Raw genomic sequence first — 21795 nt, 5'->3', positions numbered from 1 at the left:
CTACCACTATCAATATTAGAGCCATAATGGAGACTAGGTATCTACTACCCCACTACAACTATCAGATTAGAGCCATAATGGAGACTAGGTATCTACCACCCCACTACCACTACCAGATTAGAGCCATAATGGAGACTAGGTATCTACCACACCACTACCACTACCAGATTAGAGCCATAATAGAGACTAGGTATCTACCAACCCACTACCACTATCAGATTAGAGCCATAATGGAGACTAGGTATCTACCACCCCACTACCACTATCAGATTAGAGCCATAAAGGCACTAGACATCTACCACCCCACTTCCACTATTAGATTAGAGCCATAATGGAGACTAGGTATCTATCACCCCACTACCACTATCAGATTAGAGCCATAATGGAGACTAGGTATCTACCACCCCTCTACCTCTATCAGATTAGAGCCATAATGGAGACTAGATATCTACCACCCCACTACCACTATGTGATTAGAGCCATAATGGAGACTAGGTATCTACCACCCCACTACCACTATCAGATTAGAGCCATAATGGAGACTAGACATCAACCACCCCACTACCACTATCAGATTAGAGCCATAATGGAGACTAGGTATCTACCACCCCACTACCACTATCAGATTAGAGCCATAAAGGCACTAGGTATCTACCACCCCACTACCACTATCAGATTAAAGCCATATTGGAGACTAGGTATCTACCACCCCACTACCACTATCAGTTTAGAGCCATAATGGAGACTAGGTATCTACCACCCCACTACCACTATCAGATTAGAGCCATAATGGAGACTAGTTATCTACCACCCCTCTACCACTATCAGATTAGAGCCATAAGGGCACTAGGCATCTACCACCCCACTACCACTATCAGATTAGAGCCATAAAGGCACTAGGTATCTACCACCCCACTACCACTATCAGATTAGAGCCATAAAGGCACTAGGCATCTACCACCCCACTACCACTATTAGATTAGAGCCATAATGGAGACTAGGTATCTACCACCCCACTACCTCTATCAGATTAGAGCCATAAAGGCACTAGGCATCTACCACCCCACTACCACTATCAGATTAGAGCCATTAAGGCACTAGGCATCTACCACCCCACTACCACTATCAGATTAGAGCCATAATGGAGACTAGGTATCTACCACCCCACTACCACTATCAGATTAGAGCCATAAGGGCTCTAGGCATCTACCACCCCACTATCACTATCAGATTAGAGCCATAATGGAGACTAGGTATCTACCACCCCACTACCACTATCAGATTAGAGCCATAAGGGCACTAGGCATCTATCACCCCACTACCACTATCAGATTAGAGCCATAATGGAGAGTAGGTATCTTCCACCCCACTACAACTATCAGATTAGAGCCATAGTGGAGACTAGGTATCTACCACCCCGCTACCACTATCAGATTAGAGCCATAAAGGCACTTGGCATCTACCACCCCACTACCACTATCAGATTAGAGCCATAATGGAGACTAGGTATCTACCACCCCACTACCACTACCAGATTAGAGCCATAATGGAGACTAGGTATCTACCACACCACTACCACTACCAGATTAGAGCCATAATGGAGACTAGGTATCTACCACACCACTACCACTACCAGATTAGAGCCATAATAGAGACTAGGTATCTACCACCCCACTACCACTATCAGATTAGAGCCATAATGGAGACTAGGTATCTACCACCCCACTACCACTATCAGATTAGAGCCATAAAGGCACTAGACATCTACCACCCCACTTCCACTATTAGATTAGAGCCATAATGGAGACTAGGTATCTATCACCCCACTACCACTATCAGATTAGAGCCATAATGGAGACTAGGTATCTACCACCCCTCTACCTCTATCAGATTAGAGCCATAATGGAGACTAGATATCTACCACCCCACTACCACTATGTGATTAGAGCCATAATGGAGACTAGGTATCTACCACCCCACTACCACTATCAGATTAGAGCCATAATGGAGACTAGACATCAACCACCCCACTACCACTATCAGATTAGAGCCATAATGGAGACTAGGTATCTACCACCCCACTACCACTATCAGATTAGAGCCATAAGGGCTCTAGGCATCTACCACCCCACTATCACTATCAGATTAGAGCCATAATGGAGACTAGGTATCTACCACCCCACTACCACTATCAGATTAGAGCCATAAGGGCACTAGGCATCTATCACCCCACTACCACTATCAGATTAGAGCCATAATGGAGAGTAGGTATCTTCCACCCCACTACAACTATCAGATTAGAGCCATAGTGGAGACTAGGTATCTACCACCCCGCTACCACTATCAGATTAGAGCCATAAAGGCACTTGGCATCTACCACCCCACTACCACTATCAGATTAGAGCCATAAAGGCACTATGCATCTACCACCCCACTACCACTATCAGATTAGAGCCATAATGGAGACTAGGTATCTACCACCCCACTACCACTATCAGATTAGAGCCATAAGGGCACTAGGCATCTACCACCCCACTACCACTATCAGATTAGAGCCATAATGGAGACTAGGTATCTACCACCCCACTACCACTATCAGATTAGAGCCATAAGGGCACTAGGCATCTATCACCCCACTACCACTATCAGATTAGAGCCATAATGGAGAGTAGGTATCTTCCACCCCACTACAACTATCAGATTAGAGCCATAGTGGAGACTAGGTATCTACCACCCCGCTACCACTATCAGATTAGAGCCATAAAGGCACTTGGCATCTACCACCCCACTACCACTATCAGATTAGAGCCATAAAGGCACTATGCATCTACCACCCCACTACCACTATCAGATTAGAGCCATAATGGAGACTAGGTATCTACCACCCCACTACCACTATCAGATTAGAGCCATAAGGGCACTAGGCATCTATCACCCCACTACCACTATCAGATTAGAGCCATAATGGAGAGTAGGTATCTTCCACCCCACTACAACTATCAGATTAGAGCCATAGTGGAGACTAGGTATCTACCACCCCGCTACCACTATCAGATTAGAGCCATAAAGGCACTTGGCATCTACCACCCCACTACCACTATCAGATTAGAGCCATAAAGGCACTATGCATCTACCACCCCACTACCACTATCAGATTAGAGCCATAATGGAGACTAGGTATCTACCACCCCACTACCACTATCAGATTAGAGCCATAATGGAGACTAGGTATCTACCACCCCACTACCACTATCAGATTAGAGCCATAAAGGCACTAGACATCTACCACCCCACTTCCACTATTAGATTAGAGCCATAATGGAGACTAGGTATCTATCACCCCACTACCACTATCAGATTAGAGCCATAATGGAGACTAGGTATCTACCACCCCTCTACCTCTATCAGATTAGAGCCATAATGGAGACTAGGTATCTACCACCCCACTACCACTATGTGATTAGAGCCATAATGGAGACTAGGTATCTACCACCCCACTACCACTATCAGATTAGAGCCATAATGGAGACTAGACATCAACCACCCCACTACCACTATCAGATTAGAGCCATAATGGAGACTAGGTATCTACCACCCCACTACCACTATCAGATTAGAGCCATAAAGGCACTAGGTATCTACCACCCCACTACCACTATCAGATTAAAGCCATATTGGAGACTAGGTATCTACCACCCCACTACCACTATCAGTTTAGAGCCATAATGGAGACTAGGTATCTACCACCCCACTACCACTATCAAAATAGAGCCATAATGGAGACTAGTTATCTACCACCCCTCTACCACTATCAGATTAGAGCCATAAGGGCACTAGGCATCTACCACCCCACTACCACTATCAGATTAGAGCCATAAAGGCACTAGGCATCTACCACCCCACTACCACTATCAGATTAGAGCCATAAAGGCACTAGGCATCTACCACCCCACTACCACTATTAGATTAGAGCCATAATGGAGACTAGGTATCTACCACCCCACTACCTCTATCAGATTAGAGCCATAAAGGCACTAGGCATCTACCACCCCACTACCACTATCAGATTAGAGCCATTAAGGCACTAGGCATCTACCACCCCACTACCACTATCAGATTAGAGCCATAATGGAGACTAGGTATCTACCACCCCACTACCACTATCAGATTAGAGCCATAAGGGCTCTAGGCATCTACCACCCCACTATCACTATCAGATTAGAGCCATAATGGAGACTAGGTATCTACCACCCCACTACCACTATCAGATTAGAGCCATAAGGGCACTAGGCATCTATCACCCCACTACCACTATCAGATTAGAGCCATAATGGAGAGTAGGTATCTTCCACCCCACTACAACTATCAGATTAGAGCCATAGTGGAGACTAGGTATCTACCACCCCGCTACCACTATCAGATTAGAGCCATAAAGGCACTTGGCATCTACCACCCCACTACCACTATCAGATTAGAGCCATAAAGGCACTATGCATCTACCACCCCACTACCACTATCAGATTAGAGCCATAATGGAGACTAGGTATCTACCACCCCACTACCACTATCAGATTAGAGCCATAAGGGCACTAGGCATCTACCACCCCACTACCACTATCAGATTAGAGCCATAATGGAGACTAGGTATCTACCACCCCACTACCACTATCAGATTAGAGCCATAAGGGCACTAGGCATCTATCACCCCACTACCACTATCAGATTAGAGCCATAATGGAGAGTAGGTATCTTCCACCCCACTACAACTATCAGATTAGAGCCATAGTGGAGACTAGGTATCTACCACCCCGCTACCACTATCAGATTAGAGCCATAAAGGCACTTGGCATCTACCACCCCACTACCACTATCAGATTAGAGCCATAAAGGCACTATGCATCTACCACCCCACTACCACTATCAGATTAGAGCCATAATGGAGACTAGGTATCTACCACCCCACTACCACTATCAGATTAGAGCCATAAGGGCACTAGGCATCTACCACCCCACTACCACTATCAGATTAGAGCCATAATGGAGACTAGGTATCTACCACCCCACTACCACTATCAGATTAGAGCCATAAGGGCACTAGGCATCTATCACCCCACTACCACTATCAGATTAGAGCCATAATGGAGAGTAGGTATCTTCCACCCCACTACAACTATCAGATTAGAGCCATAGTGGAGACTAGGTATCTACCACCCCGCTACCACTATCAGATTAGAGCCATAAAGGCACTTGGCATCTACCACCCCACTACCACTATCAGATTAGAGCCATAAAGGCACTATGCATCTACCACCCCACTACCACTATCAGATTAGAGCCATAATGGAGACTAGGTATCTACCACCCCACTACCACTATCAGATTAGAGCCATAAGGGCACTAGGCATCTACCACCCCACTACCACTATCAGATTAGAGCCATAATGGAGACTAGGTATCTACCACACCACTACCACTACCAGATTAGAGCCATAATAGAGACTAGGTATCTACCAACCCACTACCACTATCAGATTAGAGCCATAATGGAGACTAGGTATCTTCCACCCCACTACCACTACCAGATTAGAGCCATAATGGAGACTAGGTATCTACCACCCCACTACCACTACCAAATTAGAGCCATAATGGAGGCTAGGTATCTACAACCCCACTACCACTATCAGATTAGAGCCATAATGGAGACTAGGTATCTACCACCCCACTACCACTATCAGATTAGAGCCATAAGGGCACTAGGCATCTACCACCCCACTACCACTATCAGATTAGAGCCATAAAGGCACTAGGCATCTACCACCCCACTACCACTATCAATATTAGAGCCATAATGGAGACTAGGAATCTACCACCCCACTACAACTATCAGATTAGAGCCATAATGGAGACTAGGTATCTACCACCCCACTACCACTACCAGATTAGAGCCATAATGGAGACTAGGTATCTACCACACCACTACCACTACCAGATTAGAGCCATAATAGAGACTAGGTATCTACCAACCCACTACCACTATCAGATTAGAGCCATAATGGAGACTAGGTATCTTCCACCCCATTACCACTACCATTTTAGAGCCATAATGGAGACTAGGTATCTACCACCCCACTACCACTATCAGATTAGAGCCATAATGGAGACTAGGTATCTACGACACCACTACCACTACCAGATTAGAGCCATAATGGAGACTAGATATCTACCACACCACTACCACTACCAGACTAGAGCCATAATAGAGACTAGGTATCTACCAACCCACTACCACTATCAGATTAGAGCCATAATAGAGACTAGGTATCTACCAACCCACTACCACTATCAGATTAGAGCCATAATGGAGACTAGGTATCTTCCACCCCACTACCACTACCAGATTAGAGCCATAATGGAGACTAGGTCCCTACCACCCCACTACCACTACCAAATTAGAGCCATAATGGAGGCTAGGTATCTACAACCCCACTACCACTATCAGATTAGAGCCATAATGGAGACTAGGTATCTACCACCCCACTAACACTATCAGATTAGAGCCATAAGGGCACTAGGCATCTACCACCCCACTACCACTATCAGATTAGAGCCATAAAGGCACTAGGCATCTACCACCCCACTACCACTATCAATATTAGAGCCATAATGGAGACTAGGTATCTACCACCCCACTACCACTATCAGATTAGAGCCATAATGGAGGCTAGGTATCTACAACCCCACTACCACTACCAAATTAGAGCCATAATGGAGGCTAGGTATCTACAACCCCACTACCACTATCAGATTAGAGCCATAATGGAGACTAGGTATCTTCCACCCCACTACCACTACCAGATTAGAGCCATAATGGAGACTAGGTATCTACCACCCCACTACCACTACCAAATTAGAGCCATAATGGAGGCTAGGTATCTACAACCCCACTACCACTATCAGCGTAGAGCCATAATGGAGACTAGGTATCTACCACCCCACTACCACTATCAGATTAGAGCCATAAGGGCACTAGGCATCTACCACCCCACTACCACTATCAGATTAGAGCCATAAAGGCACTAGGCATCTACCAGCCCACTACCACTATCAATATTAGAGCCATAATGGAGACTAGGTATCTACCACCCCACTACCACTATCAGATTAGAGCCATAATGGCACTAGGTATCTACCACCCCACTACCACTACCAGATTAGAGCCATAATGGAGACTAGGTATCTACCACCCCACTAACACTATCAGATTAGAGCCATAAGGGCACTAGGCATCTACCACCCCACTACCACTATCAGATTAGAGCCATAAAGGCACTAGGCATCTACCACCCCACTACCACTATCAATATTAGAGCCATAATGGAGACTAGGTATCTACCACCCCACTACCACTATCAGATTAGAGCCATAATGGAGGCTAGGTATCTACAACCCCACTACCACTACCAAATTAGAGCCATAATGGAGGCTAGGTATCTACAACCCCACTACCACTATCAGATTAGAGCCATAATGGAGACTAGGTATCTTCCACCCCACTACCACTACCAGATTAGAGCCATAATGGAGACTAGGTATCTACCACCCCACTACCACTACCAAATTAGAGCCATAATAGAGGCTAGGTATCTACAACCCCACTACCACTATCAGCGTAGAGCCATAATGGAGACTAGGTATCTACCACCCCACTACCACTATCAGATTAGAGCCATAAGGGCACTAGGCATCTACCACCCCACTACCACTATCAGATTAGAGCCATAAAGGCACTAGGCATCTACCAGCCCACTACCACTATCAATATTAGAGCCATAATGGAGACTAGGTATCTACCACCCCACTACCACTATCAGATTAGAGCCATAATGGCACTAGGTATCTACCACCCCACTACCACTACCAGATTAGAGCCATAATGGAGACTAGGTATCTACCACACCACTACCAGTACCAGATTAGAGCCATAATAGAGACTAGGTATCTACCAACCCACTACCACTATCAGATTAGAGCCATAATGGAGACTAGGTATCTTCCACCCCACTACCACTACCAGATTAGAGCCATAATGGAGACTAGGTATCTACCACCCCACTACCACTACCAAATTAGAGCCATAATGGAGGCTAGGTATCTACAACCCCACTACCACTATCAGATTAGAGCCATAATGGAGACTAGGTATCTACCACCCCACTACCACTATCAGATTAGAGCCATAAGGGCACTAGGCATCTATCACCCCACTACCACTATCAGATTAGAGCCATAAAGGCACTAGGCATCTACCACCCCACTACCACTATCAGATTAGAGCCATAATGGAGACTAGGTATCTACCACCCCACTACCACTATCAGATTAGAGCCATAATGGAGACTAGGTATCTACCACCCCACTACCACTACCAGATTAGAGCCATAATGGAGACTAGGTATCTACCACCCCACTACCACTATCCGATTAGAGCCATAATGGAGACTAGGTATCTACCACACCACTACCACTACCAGATTAGAGCCATAATGGAGACTAGGTATCTACCACCCCACTACCACTACCAGATTAGAGCCATAATGGAGACTAGGTATCTACCACACCACTACCACTACCAGATTAGAGCCATAATGGAGACTAGGTATCTACCACCCCACTACCACTATCAGATTAGAGCCATAATGGAGACTAGGTATCTACCACCCCACTACCACTATCAGATTAGAGCCATAATGGAGATTAGGTATCTACCACCCCACTACCTCTATCAGATTAGAGCCATAATGGAGAGTAGGTGTCTTCCACCCCACTACCACTATCAGATTAGAGCCATAATGGAGACTAGGTATCTACCACCCCACTACCACTATCAGATTAGAGCCATAATGGAGACTAGGTATCTACCACCCCTCTACCACTACCAGATTAGAGCCATAATGGAGACTAGGTGTCTACCACCCCACTACCACTATCAGATTAGAGCCATAAGGGCACTTGGCATCTATCACCCCACTACCACTATCAGATTAGAGCCATAAAGGCACTAGGCATCTACCACCCCACTACCACTATCAGATTAGAGCCATAATGGAGACTAGGTATCTACCACTCCACTCCCACTATCAGATTAGAGCCATAAGGGCACTAGGCATCTACCACCCCACTACCACTACCAAATTAGAGCCATAATGGAGGCTAGGTATCTACAACCCCACTACCACTATCAGATTAGAGCCATAATGGAGACTAGGTATCTACCACCTCACTACCACTATCAGATTAGAGCCATAAGGGCACTAGGCATCTATCACCCCACTACCACTATCAGATTAGAGCCATAAAGGCACTAGGCATCTACCACCCCACTACCACTATCAGATTAGAGCCATAATGGAGACTAGGTATCTACCACCCCACTACCACTATCAGATTAGAGCCATATGGGCACTAGGCATCTACCACCCCACTACCACTATCAGATTAGAGCCATAAAGGCACTAGGCATCTACCACCCCACTACCACTATCAGATTAGAGCCATAATGGAGACTAGGTATCTACCACCCCACTACCACTATCAGATTAGAGCCATAATGGAGACTAGGTATCTACCACACCACTACCACTACCAGATTAGAGCCATAATGGAGACTAGGTATCTACCACCCCACTACCACTATCCGATTAGAGCCATAATGGAGACTAGGTATCTACCACACCACTACCACTACCAGATTAGAGCCATAATGGAGACTAGGTATCTACCACCCCACTACCACTACCAGATTAGAGCCATAATGGAGACTAGGTATCTACCACACCACTACCACTACCAGATTAGAGCCATAATGGAGACTAGGTATCTACCACCCCACTACCACTATCAGATTAGAGCCATAATGGAGACTAGGTATCTACCACCCCACTACCACTATCAGATTAGAGCCATAATGGAGATTAGGTATCTACCACCCCACTACCTCTATCAGATTAGAGCCATAATGGAGAGTAGGTGTCTTCCACCCCACTACCACTATCAGATTAGAGCCATAATGGAGACTAGGTATCTACCACCCCACTACCACTATCAGATTAGAGCCATAATGGAGACTAGGTATCTACCACCCCTCTACCACTACCAGATTAGAGCCATAATGGAGACTAGGTGTCTACCACCCCACTACCACTATCAGATTAGAGCCATAAGGGCACTTGGCATCTATCACCCCACTACCACTATCAGATTAGAGCCATAAAGGCACTAGGCATCTACCACCCCACTACCACTATCAGATTAGAGCCATAATGGAGACTAGGTATCTACCACTCCACTCCCACTATCAGATTAGAGCCATAAGGGCACTAGGCATCTACCACCCCACTACCACTACCAAATTAGAGCCATAATGGAGGCTAGGTATCTACAACCCCACTACCACTATCAGATTAGAGCCATAATGGAGACTAGGTATCTACCACCTCACTACCACTATCAGATTAGAGCCATAAGGGCACTAGGCATCTATCACCCCACTACCACTATCAGATTAGAGCCATAAAGGCACTAGGCATCTACCACCCCACTACCACTATCAGATTAGAGCCATAATGGAGACTAGGTATCTACCACCCCACTACCACTATCAGATTAGAGCCATATGGGCACTAGGCATCTACCACCCCACTACCACTATCAGATTAGAGCCATAAAGGCACTAGGCATCTACCACCCCACTACCATTATCAGATTAGAGCCATAATGGAAACTAGGTATCTACCAACCTACTACCACTATCAGATTAGAGCCATAATGGAGACTAGGTACAGTGGGGAGAACAAGTATTTGATACACTGCCGATTTTGAAGGTTTTCCTACTTACAAAGCATGTAGAGGTCTGTAATTTTTATCATAGGTACACTTCAACTGTGAGAGACGGAATCTAAAACAAAAATCCAAAAAATCACATTGTATGATTTTTAAGTAATTAATTTGCATTTTATTGCATGACATAAGTATTTGATCACCTACCAACCAGTAAGAATTCCGGCTCTCACAGACCTGTTAGTTTTTCTTTAAGAAGCCCTCCTGTTCTCCACTCATTACCTGTATTAACTGCACCTGTTTGAACTTGTTACCTGTATAAAAGACACCTGTACACACACTCAATCAAACAGACTCCAATCTCTCCACAATGGCCAAGACCAGAGAGCTGTGTAAGGACATCAGGGATAAAATTGTAGACCTGCACAAGGCTGGGATGGGCTACAGGACAATAGGCAAGCAGCTTGGTGAGAAGGCAACAACTGTTGGCGCAATTATTAGAAAATGGAAGAAGTTGAAGATGACGGTCAACCACCCTCGGTCTGGGGCTCCATGCAAGATCTCACCTCGTGGGGCATCAATGATCATGAGAAAGGTGAGGGATCAGCCCATAACTACACGGCAGGACCTGGTCAATGACCTGAAGAGAGCTGGGACCACAGTCTCAAAGAAAACCATTAGTAACACACTACACCGTCATGGATTGAAATCCTGCAGCGCATGCAAGGTCCCCCTGCTCAAGCCAGCGCATTTCCAGGCCCGTCTGAAGTTTGCCAATGACCATCTGGATGATCCAGAGGAGGAATGGGAAAAGGTCATGTGGTCTGATGAGACAAAAATAGAGCTTTTTGGTCTAAACTCCACTCGCCGTGTTTGGAGGAAGAAGAAGGTTGAGTACAACCCCAAGAACACCCTCCCAACCGTGAAGCATGGAGGTGGAAACATCATTCTTTGGGGATGCTTTTCTGCAAAGGGGACAGGACGACTGCACCATATTGAGGGGAGGATGGATGGGGCCATGTATCGCGAGATCTTGGCCAAAAACCTCCTTCCCTCAGTAAGAGCATTGAAGATGGGTCGTGGCTGGATCTTCCAGCATGACAACGACCCGAAACACACAGCCAGGGCAACTAAGGAGTGGCTCCGTAAGAAGCATCTCAAGGTCCTGGAGTGGCCTAGCCAGTCTCCAGACCTGAACCCAATAGAAAATCTTTGGAGGGAGCTGAAAGTCCGTATTGCCCAGCGACAGCCCCGAAACCTGAAGGATCTGGAGAAGGTCTGTATGGAGGAGTGGGCCAAAATCCCTGCTGCAGTGTGTGCAAACCTGGTCAATAACTACAGGAAACGTATGATCTTTGTAATTGCAAACAAAGGTTTCTGTACCAAATATTAAGTTCTGCTTTTCTGATGTATCAAATACTTATGTCATGCAATAAAATGCAAATTAATTACTTAAAAATCATACAATGTGATTTTCTGGATTTTTGTTTTAGATTCCGTCTCTCACAGTTGAAGTGTACCTATGATAAAAATTACAGACCTCTACATGCTTTGTAATTTGGAAAACCTGCAAAATCGGCAGTGTATCAAATACTTGTTCTCCCCACTGTATCTACCACCCCACTACCACTACCAGATTAGAGCCATAATGGAGACTAGGTATCTACCACACCACTACCACTACCAGATTAGAGCCATAATGGAGACTAGGTATCTACCACCCCACTACCACTATCAGATTAGAGCCATAATGGAGACTAGGTATCTACCACCCCACTACCACTATCAGATTAGAGCCATAATGGAGATTAGGTATCTACCACCCCACTACCTCTATCAGATTAGAGCCATAATGGAGAGTAGGTGTCTTCCACCCCACTACCACTATCAGATTAGAGCCATAATGGAGACTAGGTATCTACCACCCCACTACCACTATCAGATTAGAGCCATAATGGAGACTAGGTATCTACCACCCCTCTACCACTACCAGATTAGAGCCATAATGGAGACTAGGTGTCTACCACCCCACTACCACTATCAGATTAGAGCCATAAGGGCACTTGGCATCTATCACCCCACTACCACTATCAGATTAGAGCCATAAAGGCACTAGGCATCTACCACCCCACTACCACTATCAGATTAGAGCCATAATGGAGACTAGGTATCTACCACTCCACTCCCACTATCAGATTAGAGCCATAAGGGCACTAGGCATCTACCACCCCACTACCACTATCAGATTAGAGCCATAAAGGCACTAGGCATCTACCACCCCACTACCACTATCAGATTAGAGCCATAATGGAGACTAGGTATCTACCACCCCACTACCACTATCAGATTAGAGCCATAATGGAGACTAGGTATCTACCACCCCACTACCACTACCAGATTAGAGCCATAATGGAAACTAGGTATCTACCACTCCACTACCACTATCAGATTAGAGCCATAAGGGCACTAGGCATCTACCACCCCACTACCACTATCAGATTAGAGCCATAATGGAGACTAGGTATCTACCACCCCACTACCACTATCAGATTAGAGCCATAATGGAGACTAGGTATGTACCACCCCACTACCACTACCAGATTAGAGCCATAATGGAAACTAGGTATCTACCACCCCACTACCACTATCAGATTAGAGCCATAATGGAGACTAGGTATCTACCACCCCACTACCACTATCAGATTAGAGCCATAATGGAGACTAGGTATCTACCACCCCACTACCACTATCAGATTAGAGCCATAAAGGCACTAGGCATCTACCACCCCACTTCCACTATTAGATTAGAGCCATAATGGAGACTAGGTATCTATCACCCCACTACCACTATCAGATTAGAGCCATAATGGAGACTAGACATCTACCACGATCAGATTAAAGCCATACGGGCACTAGGTATCTACCACCCCACTACCACTATCAGATTAGAGCCATAATGGAGACTAGGTATCTACCACCCCACTACCTCTATCAGATTAGAGCCATAATGGAGACTAGGTATCTCCCACCCCACTACCACTATCAGATTAGAGCCATAATGGAGACTAGGTATCTACCACCCCACTACCACTATCAGATTAGAGCCATAATGGAGACTAGGTATCTACCACCCCTCTACCTCTATCAGATTAGAGCCATAATGGAGACTAGGTATCTACCACCCCACTACCACTATGTGATTAGAGCCATAATGGAGACTAGGTATCTACCACCCCACTACCACTATCAGATTAGAGCCATAATGGAGACTAGGTATCTACCACCCCACTACCACTATGTGATTAGAGCCATAAAGGCACTAGGTATCTACCACCCCACTACCACTATCAGATTAGAGCCATAATGGAGACTAGGTATCTACCACCCCACTACCACTATCAGATTAGAGCCATAAAGGCACTAGGCATCTACCACCCCACTACCACTATCAGATTAGAGCCATAATGGAGACTAGGTATCTACCACCCCACTACCACTATCAGATTAGAGCCATAATGGAGACTAGGTATGTACCACCCCACTACCACTACCAGATTAGAGCCATAATGGAAACTAGGTATCTACCACCCCACTACCACTATCAAAATAGAGCCATAATGGAGACTAGGTATCTACCACCCCACTACCACTATCAGATTAGAGCCATAATGGAGACTAGTTATCTACCACCCCACTACCACTATCAGATTAGAGCCATAAGGGCACTAGGCATCTACCACCCCACTACCACTATCAGATTAGAGCCATAAAGGCACTAGGCATCTACCACCCCACTTCCACTATTAGATTAGAGCCATAATGGAGACTAGGTATCTACCACCCCACTACCACTATCAGATTAGAGCCATAATGGAGACTAGACATCAACCACCCCACTACCACTATCAGATTAGAGCCATAATGGAGACTAGGTATCTCCCACCCCACTACCACTATCAGATTAGAGCCATAATGGAGACTAGGTATCTTCCACCCCTCTACCTCTATCAGATTAGAGCCATAATGGAGACTAGGTATCTACCACCCCACTAACTCTATCAGATTAGAGCCATAAGGGCCCTAGGCATCTACCACCCCCCTACCACTATCAGATTAGAGCCATAATGGAGACTAGGTATCTACCACCCCACTACCACTATCAGATTAGAGCCATAATGGAGACTAGGTATATACAACCCCACTACCACTATCAGATTAGAACCAAAAGGGCACTAGACATCTACCACCCCACTACCACTATCAGATTAGAGCCATAAGGGAGATTAGTCATTTACCACCCCACTACCTCTATCAAATTAGAGCCATAATGGAGACTAGTCATTTACCACCCCACTACCTCTATCAGATTAGAGCCATAATGGAGACTAGGTATCTACCACCCCACTACCACTACCAGATTAGAGCCATAATGGAGACTAGGTATCTACCACCCCACTACCACTATCAGATTAAAGCCATAATGGAGACTAGGTATAAAACACCCCACTACCACTATCAGATTAGAGCCATAATTGAGAAAAGGTTTCTGCCACCCCTCTACCACTACCAGATTAGAGCCATAATGGAGACTAGGTATCTACCACCCCACTACCACTATCAGATTAGAGCCATACTGGAGACTAGGTATCTACCACCCCACTACCACTATCAGATTAGAGCCATAACTGAGACTAGGTATCTACCACCCCACTACCTCTATCAGATTAGACCCATAATGGAGAGTAGGTATCTTCCACCCCACTACAACTATCAGTTTAGAGCCATAGTGGAGACTAGGTATCTACCACCCTACTACCACTACCAGATTAGAGCCATAATGGAGACTAGGTATATACAACCTCACTACCACTATCAGATTAGAGCCATAATGGAGACTAGAAATCAACCACCCCACTACCGCTATCATAATAGAGCCATAAGGGCACTAGGCATCTACCACCCCACTTCCACTATTAGATTAGAGCCATAATGGAGACTAGGTATCTATCACCCCACTACCACTATCAGATTAGAGCCATAATGGAGACTAGACATCTACCACGATCAGATTAAAGCCATACTGGCACTAGACATCTACCACCCCACTACCACTATCAGATTAGAGCCATAATGGAGACTAGGTATCTACCACCCCACTACCTCTATCAGATTAGAGCCATAATGGAGACTAGGTATCTCCCACCCCACTACCACTATCAGATTAGAGCCATAATGGAGACTAGGTATCTACCACCCCACTACCACTATCAGATTAGAGCCATAATGGAGACTAGGTATCTACCACCCCTCTACCTCTATCAGATTAGAGCCATAATGGAGACTAGGTATCTACCACCCCACTAGCTCTATCAGATTAGAGCCATAATGGAGACTAGGTATCTCCCACCCCACTACCACTATCAGATTAGAGCCATAATGGAGACTAGGTATCTACCACCCCACTACCACTATCAGATTAGAGCCATAATGGAGACTAGGTATCTACCACCCCTCTACCTCTATCAGATTAGAGCCATAATGGAGACTAGGTATCTACCACCCCACTACCACTATGTGATTAGAGCCATAATGGAGACTAGGTATCTACCACCCCACTACCACTATCAGATTAGAGCCATAATGGAGACTAGGTATCTACCACCCCACTACCACTATCAGATTAGAGCCATAAAGGCACTAGGTATCTACCACCCCACTACCACTATCAGATTAGAGCCATAAGGGCACTAGGCATCTACCACCCCACTACCACTATCAGATTAGAGCCATAAAGGCACTAGGCATCTACCACCCCACTACCACTATCAGATTAGAGCCATAATGGAGACTAGGTATCTACCACCCCACTACCACTATCAGATTAGAGCCATAATGGAGACTAGGTATGTACCACCCCACTACCACTACCAGATTAGAGCCATAATGGAAACTAGGTATCTACCACCCCACTACCACTATCAGATTAGAGCCATAATGGAGACTAGGTATCTACCACCCCACTACCATTATCAGATTAGAGCCATAATGGAGACTAGTTATCTACCACCCCACTACCACTATCAGATTAGAGCCATAAGGGCACTAGGCATCTACCACCCCACTACCACTATCAGATTAGAGCCATAAAGGCACTAGGCATCTACCACCCCACTTCCACTATTAGATTAGAGCCATAATGGAGACTAGGTATCTACCACCCCACTACCACTATGTGATTAGAGCCATAATGGAGACTAGGTATCTACCACCCCACTACCACTATCAGATTAGAGCCATAATGGAGACTAGACATCAACCACCCCACTACCACTATCAGATTAGAGCCATAATGGAGACTAGGTATCTCCCACCCCACTACCACTATCAGATTAGAGCCATAATGGAGACTAGGTATCTTCCACCCCTCTACCTCTATCAGATTAGAGCCATAATGGAGACTAGGTATCTACCACCCCACTAACTCTATCAGATTAGAGCCATAAGGGCCCTAGGCATCTACCACCCCCCTACCACTATCAGATTAGAGCCATAATGGAGACTAGGTATCTACCACCCCACTACCACTATCAGATTAGAGCCATAATGGAGACTAGGTATATACAACCTCACTACCACTATCAGATTAGAACCAAAAGGGCACTAGACATCTACCACCCCACTACCACTATCAGATTAGAGCCATAAGGGAGATTAGTCATTTACCACCCCACTACCTCTATCAAATTAGAGCCATAATGGAGACTAGTCATTTACCACCCCACTACCTCTATCAGATTAGAGCCATAATGGAGACTAGGTATCTACCACCCCACTACCACTACCAGATTAGAGCCATAATGGAGACTAGGTATCTACCACCCCACTACCACTATCAGATTAAAGCCATAATGGAGACTAGGTATAAAACACCCCACTACCACTATCAGATTAGAGCCATAATTGAGAAAAGGTTTCTGCCACCCCTCTACCACTACCAGATTAGAGCCATAATGGAGACTAGGTATCTACCACCCCACTACCACTATCAGATTAGAGCCATACTGGAGACTAGGTATCTACCACCCCACTACCACTATCAGATTAGAGCCATAACTGAGACTAGGTATCTACCACCCCACTACCTCTATCAGATTAGAGCCATAATGGAGAGTAGGTATCTTCCACCCCACTACAACTATCAGTTTAGAGCCATAGTGGAGACTAGGTATCTACCACCCTACTACCACTACCAGATTAGAGCCATAATGGAGACTAGGTATATACAACCTCACTACCACTATCAGATTAGAGCCATAATGGAGACTAGAAATCAACCACCCCACTACCGCTATCATAATAGAGCCATAAGGGCACTAGGCATCTACCACCCCACTACCACTACCAGATTAGAGCCATAATGGAGACTAGGTATATACAACCTCACTACCACTATCAGATTAGAGCCATAAAGGCACTAGGCATCTACCACCCCACTACCACTATCAGATTAGAGCCATAATGGAGACTAGAAATCAACCACCCCACTACCGCTATCATATTAGAGCCATAAGGGCACTAGGCATCTACCACCCCACTACCTCTATCAGATTAGAGCCATAATGGAGACTAGGTATCTCCCACCCCACTACCACTATCAGATTAGAACCATAATGGAGACTAGGTATCTACCACCCCACTACCACTATCAGATTAGAGCCATAATGGAGACTAGGTATCTACCACCCCTCTACCTCTATCAGATTAGAGCCATAATGGAGACTAGGTATCTACCACCCCACTACCACTATCAGATTAGAGCCATAATGGAGACTAGAAATCAACCACCCCACTACCGCTATCATATTAGCGCCATAAGGGCACTAGGCATCTACCACCCCACTACCACTACCAGATTAGAGCCATAATGGAGACTAGGTATATACAACCTCACTACCACTATCAGATTAGAGCCATAAAGGCACTAGGCATCTACCACCCCACTACCACTATCAGATTAGAGCCATAATGGAGACTAGAAATCCACCACCCCACTACCACTATCATATTAGAGCCATAAGGGCACTAGGCATCTACCACCCCACTACCTCTATCAGATTAGAGCCATAATGGAGACTAGGTATCTCCCACCCCACTACCACTATCAGATTAGAACCATAATGGAGACTAGGTATCTACCACCCCACTACCACTTTCAGATTAGAGCCATAATGGAGACTAGGTATCTACCACCCCACTACCTCTATCAGATTAGAGCCATAATGGAGACTAGGTATCTACCACCCCACTACCTCTATCAGATTAGAGCCATAAGGGCACTAGGCATCTACCACCCCACTACCACTATCAGATTAGAGCCATAACGGAGACTAGACATCTACCACCTCAATACTACTACCAGATTAGAGCCATAAGGGCACTAGACATCTATCACCCCACTACCACTATCAGATTAGAGCCATAATGGAGACTAGGTATCTACCACCCCACTACCACTATCAGATTAGAGCCATAAGGGCACTAGGCATCTATCACCCCACTACCACTATCAGATTAGAGCCGTAATGGAGACTAGGTATCTACCACCCCACTACCACTATCAGATTAGAGCCATAATGGAGACTAGGTATCTACCACCCCACTACCACTATCAGATTAGAGCCATAAGGGCACTAGGCATCTACCACCCCACTACCTCTATCAGATTAGAGCCATAATGGAGACTAGGTATCTCCCACCCCACTACCACTATCAGATTAGAACCATAATGGAGACTAGGTATCTACCACCCCACTACCACTATCAGATTAGAGCCATAATGGAGACTAGGTATCTACCACCCCTCTACCTCTATCAGATTAGAGCCATAATGGAGACTAGGTATCTACCACCCCACTACCACTACCAGATTAGAGCCATAATGGAGACTAGGTATCTACCACACGACTACCACTACCAGATTAGAGCCATAATGGAGACAAGGTATCTACCACCCCACTACCACTATCAGATTAGAGCCATAAGGGCACTAGGCATCTACCACCCCACTACCACTATCAGATTAAAGCCATAATGGAGACTACGTTTAAAACACCCCACTACCACTATCAGATTAGAGCCATAATTGAGAAAAGGTTTCTGCCACCCCTCTACCACTACCAGATTAGAGCCATAATGGAGACTAGGTATCTACCACCCCACTACCACTATCAGATTAGAGCCATAATGGAGACTAGGTATCTACCACCCCACTACCACTACCAAATTAGAGCCATAATGGATACTAGGTATCTACCACCCCACTACCACTATCAGATTAGAGCCATAACGGAGTCTATGTATCTACCACCCCACTACCACTATCAGATTAGAGCCATAATGGAGACTAGGTATCTACCACCCCACTACCACTACCAGATTAGAGCCATAATGGAGACTAGGTATCTACCACACCACTACCACTACCAGATTAGAGCCATAATGGAGACAAGGTATCTACCACCCCACTACCACTATCAGATTAGAGCCATAAGGGCACTAGGCATCTACCACCCCACTACCACTATCAGATTAAAGCCATAATGGAGACTAGGTATAAAACACCCCACTACCACTATCAGATTAGAGCCATAATTGAGAAAAGGTTTCTGCCACCCCTCTACCACTACCAGATTAGAGCCATAATGGAGACTAGGTATCTACCACCCCACTACCACTATCAGATTAGAGCCATAATGGAGACTAGGTATCTACCACCCCACTACCACTACCAAATTAGAGCCATAATGGATACTAGGTATCTACCACCCCACTACCACTATCAGATTAGAGCCATAACGGAGACTAGGTATCTACCACCCAACTACCTCTATCAGATTAGACACATAATGGAGAGTAGGTATCTTCCACCCCACTACAACTATCAGTTTAGAGCCATAGTGGAGACTAGGTATCTACCACCCCACTACCACTACCAGATTAGAGCCATAATGGAGACTAGGTATATACAACCTCACTACCACTATCAGATTAGAGCCATAAAGGCACTAGGCATCTACCACCCCACTACCTCATCGGATTAGGCCATCTATCTCCCACCCCACTACCACTATCAGATTAGAACCATAATGGAGACTAGGTATCTACCACCCCACTACCACTATCAGATTAGAGCCATAATGGAGACTAGGTATCTACCACCCCTCTACCTCTATCAGATTAGAGCCATAATGGAGACTAGGTATCTACCACCCCACTACCTCTATCAGATTAGAGCCATAAGGGCACTAGGCATCTACCACCCCACTACCACTATCAGATTAGAGCCATAACGGAGACTAGACATCTACCACCCCAATACTACTACCAGATTAGAGCCATAAGGGCACTAGACATCTATCACCCCACTACCACTATCAGATTAGAGCCATAATGGAGACTAGGTATCTACCACCCCACTACCACTATCAGATTAGAGCCATAAGGGCACTAGGCATCTATCACCCCACTACCACTATCAGATTAGAGCCATAAAGGCACTAGGCATCTACCACCCCACTACCACTATCAGATTAGAGCCATAATGGAGACTAGGTATCTACCACCCCACTACCACTATCAGATTAGAGCCATAAGGGCACTAGGCATCTACCACCCCACTACCTCTATCAGATTAGAGCCATAATGGAGACTAGGTATCTCCCACCCCACTACCACTATCAGATTAGAACCATAATGGAGACTAAGTATCTACCACCCCACTACCACTATCAGATTAGAGCCATAATGGAGACTAGGTATCTACCACCCCACTACCACTATCAGATTAGAGCCATAATGGAGACTAGGTATCTACCACCCCACTACCTCTATCAGATTAGAGTCATAAGGGCACTAGGCATCTACCACCCCACTACCACTATCAGATTAGAGCCATAACGG

This window comes from Salvelinus alpinus, chromosome 6 (genome assembly GCF_045679555.1).
Source record: "Salvelinus alpinus chromosome 6, SLU_Salpinus.1, whole genome shotgun sequence".
NCBI lineage: Eukaryota > Metazoa > Chordata > Actinopteri > Salmoniformes > Salmonidae > Salvelinus > Salvelinus alpinus.
The sequence above is the reverse complement of the archived record's forward strand: the minus strand, read 5'-3'. Positions refer to the sequence as shown.